The sequence below is a fragment of the Eurosta solidaginis genome, chromosome 4 (assembly GCF_040869045.1).
Source record: "Eurosta solidaginis isolate ZX-2024a chromosome 4, ASM4086904v1, whole genome shotgun sequence".
Classification (NCBI taxonomy): Eukaryota; Metazoa; Arthropoda; class Insecta; order Diptera; family Tephritidae; genus Eurosta; species Eurosta solidaginis.
Genome location: NC_090322.1, coordinates 66,760,224 through 66,765,994, shown reverse-complemented (window position 1 = coordinate 66,765,994; position 5,771 = coordinate 66,760,224). Strand labels below are relative to the sequence as shown.

General features: G+C 40.3%; 1 pseudogene; it reads left to right on the top strand.

The window, feature by feature from the left end:
* The first annotated feature begins 1,843 nt into the window (after positions 1 to 1,843).
* On the top strand, positions 1,844 to 3,613 carry LOC137248542 (uncharacterized; annotated as a pseudogene).
* The last annotated feature ends 2,158 nt before the right edge of the window (positions 3,614 to 5,771 follow it).

Genomic DNA, 5,771 nt, shown 5'->3' with positions numbered 1-5,771 from the left:
CTGCGGAAAGTCCGTGATTCCGCTATTCCCTTGTGACGATCTGAGCCCCGCTTCATCGCTCTTTGGTGACGTTGGTGTGTAGTTGATGGGCGGAAAGTCCGTGATTCCGCTCCATCTTTGCGGCGTTCGTGTGCGAGTGGGGCCGGAACTTCCTTGGTTCCACCTTCCTACTGGTGGCCGGGCGGAAAGGCCGTGATTCCGCTCCGGCTTCGTCCAACTCTCCTTCTTCTAGCTCGCGTGGCCCGCTGTCAGTTCCTATTTCTGATGCTTGAAGAGACAGAATGTGTTCGTCCTCGCTATCCATCTGAACGCTCCATGGCCTGGTATCAACTTCTTGGGGCTCCGGATTGTCGAAGCTCTGGTGCAACGTTGTGTGATGGTCCCCTTGGCACTGGTGACAACGTCCTTTGCTCGTGCAGTCGGCAGTGCGGTGTGCTACTGACAGGCAGTTGCCGCAGTACCGTCCTAATGCGGCTTCCCTTTGCCTTTCCTCGGCCGATTTGGCTCGGTAGACCGGGCATAACCGGATCGGATGTCGTTTGTCGCACAGGTGGCATGGTTTCGGGTACCGCTGGGCCATGCGTTCCGCCTTCCTGTGTAGAGTCGTGTACCGGGTCATACTGGACCTGAAAAGGGGTAATTGTCATTGGTCAGGGTTTAGAATTTGAGGGGATTTCATCATGCTTGAGGGGAGTTGGGTGTTGAGAAGATATTCACAAGAGGTTGGCAACAAGCTACAATTACTTAGGCAGTTAGCTGCACAAGAGCCTTGATTTTGTGTTTTTTTGTTTTTGTTTTTTTTTTTTTTTAAACTCAAATCCGATATACAACGTGGTTTTTATGTAAATTATCTTAATGTCCACGCAATTTGTTTAAAAAGGCAATTACTTCTCTATGACGGTGCGCTTCGTGTGCGATCTGACAGATTTGGCTTTAAGTGTGGCCACGCGGTAAGCTTTTGGCCAGTTGTCAGTACTTTGCCGACAGATGGCGCATGGGGGTAACTTTTGTGGAACGTATTTGGTTGTGTGGCTAATTAATCATTTTAAAGCAGCAATCAAGGATGCCGAACGTGCCAAAGAAAACAGAGGTAAGTTTATTTATTCCTTAATCTGAGATAAACATTGATTGAAACTCTCTTATTTTTCATTTGTTTTCTATAGATTGTGAAGCCAGTACCACGAGTTGGACGGAGGAAGGGAGCTGCGGAGCCTGCACGAGGGGCAGGGACACCTGACGGTCGGAGTCGGCGCACGTGCTCAGGCAAGGTTCTGGTGCCGGCTTTCTCGGATTGGGGAATTTTTCTTCGGGATCCGACTCCACTTGATCTATCGCGTTGTCCCGTGGCCTTTGAGTTCTTTCAGGCGATGACTGATTGCACCCAGGTGGTGCGAAAGATATTGGGGGGCATTCATGACGCGATTGGTCTGAATTTTTCGGTTGAGGCGTTCCGCCCATATACGCGACTATACATTTCCGCTCCTAAGTTTATATTTGTATAGTGTAATCAGCAAAAAACTATTGTAAAGTGTGATAAATACATTGTACATTAACCCCACTATAAGAAATCAGGTGTATTTGATCTTGGTGGTAATAGGATATTTGGAGAAGATCATTTATTTCAGGTTATAAATTCGTAAAACACGGCCCAAAAAAAGAAGACAAGGGGAAAAAAAAATAAATGTGATCGCGTTTTTCCCGGTTTTGCCGCCTTAGCATCTGGCAACACCATATGAATTTTTGTAGTGTACATTGTGTTATTGTGAAAGTGGATTGTGTTATCCTTCAATGAATTTCCTGTCATTGATGAGAAAAAACGAGGTACGTATCAGTATATTTTTTACACTTAATACTAATTCTCTTTTCTTTCTTTTTCTTTCAGGTGAGCTGCACAGTTTGGGAGCAACATGAAATTAAAAAGCGCAAATGCGAATGAAATTAATTATCTTGAAGTGCCCATGTTATTGTGGCAGAAAGCATCATTCTCCACATGGACATTATTTGGTTTTGCCTTCGGTCATATGCGCTGGGAGCGCACCGTATTGATTATAAGTTACCTACAACGGCTCTGTCTTACTATTATTGTACGTACATTTAAGCAGAGATTTCTCTATGCAAAACTATTCTTACATTTAACTTCATCGCGTCGTGCACGTAAATTATATTTGCCACATTTTCGTTTGAATAAAGTGTGCAATATCAAAGCGTGGCTGAGTGTGCGTCCATATCTGAAGAAACTTGGTCCACAGCGTTCAGTTGACGTCATCGTCTCAGCTGCTTTCATAGTCACCTTGCTTTTGTTGGCATTTTTGAGTGTGGAGTGGCTTAAAGATTCTGTACATTTACATTCACACTTAAATCTCGAAGCGCTTATGTGGGCATCAACAATTGGCATATTTTTGGTACGTTTCATGACTTTGGGCAATAAAATACATCACAAATACCGCAGCGTTTCAGTTTTGATAACAGAGCAAATCAATTTATATCTGCAGATCGAACAAAGCAGCCTTCTGTTTAACTACCACGTTTTCTCCGGGTTGTTGAAAATGCCGGCTTTGTTTCCACAACGACAATGAAAACACGTCTAACATTTGTAAACAGATTGATGCAACCGCAGAGGAGAAATCTCTAAAAATCATGATAACAGAAGAAAAGGATTTTATATTAACAGTCAAATTATATCTAGAGCTTTATAACTGTTATAAAATACATGGACTCAAAGAGCATAAAGACAGCGACGAAAACTGGAAGAGGTTTGCGCGAGAAAACAAATTCCAGAGTGGTAAGTGCTTGTTGCCCTTCATTACTTGATATGACCGCACTTAAGCTCTCCCCTCTTTCAAGATCCTGCAGCAGAATCTAAATGGCGAAAATTGGTTACAAATTACATATCGTTTTTAGTTTATGGTACATCTTTTGCATATGAAAAAGAAATGCAATTTATGCAATTTATGCAAATGCCACTACTGAGCGCCATGCATCTAGGGTAAGTCTTCAAACGCAAATCAAGCTAGTATGTCTGATAAACACATTATTTATAACGCTTGCAGCGATGATGACACACAATCTGAGTCCGATATTGATGAAGAGATGTTGAAAACTGTGTTAAATACTTACGAGGACGACGATGGTCCAACAGATAACAAAAAGCAATGCATTGAAACAGCAGACGTTAGTGCAGAAACGTATAATAATGAAAATTTTAAAATCGTGAAATTCGATTATGGGGAGGAGAAGCAGATTACACATTCTTCCGAAGTTACAAATACAACTAGTAAAGTACATGCACATTTAATAGAAAACGCATTAGCAGATAACAATAAAAATGTAGAATCTCATGGTGGTGAAGATGGCAAACTTAAAAAGATTGAAACGTTCGTTCAGCCAACTATTGAGCCACCCACAATATCTGCAAACATCGCCGATGATACGCAGAGCATGTCTGGTGGTTTTACAAATTTGACTTCATTGGAACTGATATTTTTGGGTTACGCCAAGGTATTGCAGCGAATGCCCAAACGTCTACAATTACAGACTAAAAATAGCAGATATAATGGATTATGCAGAATTGCAAATGCTTGAAGACAGAGGCAATGTAAATTTCATTAATTAGGTAGTTTAAGCTAATTAAGCACTTTGTTTTATATACTACATATTCTTCATCGAAGGGTCTTCAATACATTTGTTAATATTTCTTGGCTGTGTTCTGGTGATATTGGCTACGTTGTTGATAAGGGTTATGTATATATCACAGGGCGTTCTAAGGAGATAATCATTACAGCCGGTGGTGAGAATAGATTCAGCGAGGCTGTGCATCAATGCCACAAGGTAATATTTCTAGCTGTTAAATAATTGCGCTTTTGCTTTAAAAGTTTTAGGGACGTTTTCTGAAGTAGACTTCAAAGATTTTTTCAAAATTTGTGCTTATAAGGCAGATCAATTTTTAAATTCATATAAGAAAACGGCCTTAGTTTTAATTTTTTTTGTTTTATGCTTGTGCTCAAACAAATATTGTTTAACTTTGCAACATCGTATAAAAAGGAAGGTAGTCCACTCAAAATTTTTTGACGTATTTGGGGATTTTTGAAGTTTCATAATGTTTGTTGTTTTGCTAAAAGCATTGGCATACCATTACTGTTTAAGTCGAAATTGTGGTTTTCCGGGATTGAAATTTTCTTCAGGATGAAAACGCCATGGTCGTCTGAGACAATAATAATATGCTTTAGCACGATTTATGTGCATATATATCGATTGAGAATACAGTAAAACATGCAAGTTTATTGAAAAATAGTGGCTAATGACTCATAGCTTTATGGCAGCTTGACCACTAGACAGAAAAAAAAAAAAAATTCACGAAAAATTCTGTTGTTCTAGCATGGCCCTATTATCAAGCCTCTACAGTGGATATTTCTCAAGGCATGTTTAATTTGTTACGTTAAAAAAGGGCACAGAATATGTGTCGGTGCGGGCTTGCCCCAAGGTGCCCCTGGTACAATGGGCAAAATAACTCTCATAATTAGTGGCGAACCTGCAGAACTACATGGCAATGTTCTCCCTGAAAACTTGGTTTTAGTCGCTAACTTCAGATTTTGGGACTGTATTAGAAGTTCTAAGTATAAAGTTTTTGTATAATTTATTGTCGCACAGTGTAATCAAGACAAATTTTATTCCAGAAATTTTATGCAAATAACGAAGCGAACTCTGATATAGGACGCACGAAATGTCACTCAATGGCAACTCATCACTATATTTAATCGATTTACGTGCAGAATGGTGCTTCCATACAATCTCGTGAGCCAATCACTCTGAATTACAAGATGTATAATGACAGCAATTCCTATTTAAAATGTATTATGTAAGTATTAATTAATATTATATTTCCATTAAATTGCATCTATTTTTTGATTAAAGTAGTATCTTTTATCTGCATGCCAGTTAATAACTAGCATGCAGCACAACAGATAGATATATCTTTGGGAAAAAAAGGGGGGGGGGGGGGTGGTTGTTTTTCGTAGGTTGTATGTTTCGGGTCTGGGTCGTGGGTTCTGTCTGTACATTTTTTCTATGTCGCTGTTGAAGACATATTTGAAGAACCGCCACCTTAATATGAGAATGGTTAAATCATTATGTAGAACTGGCCCCGGATGGAGGATGTCGTTGAGGCTGACTCCGTTTGCAGTTGATGATGACGCATTGAACACCACTCTCACTTTGGTTGTTGTGCTTTCTTCCTTTTTGACGGCATGATGTGGTAAAAAATAGGTATCACAGTCTTCAGCGGGGATGTGTGTTGGTACCCGGGACATATGCCCCAAGGTTTCATACTCTGCTAAGACCCTGTTGTATTCTGACTGTAATGGTGGGTCTTTAGCTAAACGCGTTTCCATTCGGAAAAATTGTGGACACGCAATTTTTAATGAGGGACCTAATTGTTTATATTTTGGAAATTCCTGTTTAAAAGGCAAGGATACAATATATTTACCCTTAACATTTCGAATCGTTGTGTTCTTATACAATTCCTCACAATACTTGTCATCATGGTTGTACGTTTTGTCCTTGGGGACTTCCTCTGTTTCCCAAAATGATCGTAGCTCTCTGTCTAATTGCACTTCACTGACAAAGGACACATATTTCTCGCTGGGTGAGATTGTTTCGGTTTGGCCGGTCAATATCCAGCCGAATACCGTCTCTTGGGCTAGCAGTGTTCCTAACACGTCTTTTTTTATTCCCCCTAACATCACCTGTGCATAAATGTCGCCTCCTAATATCAG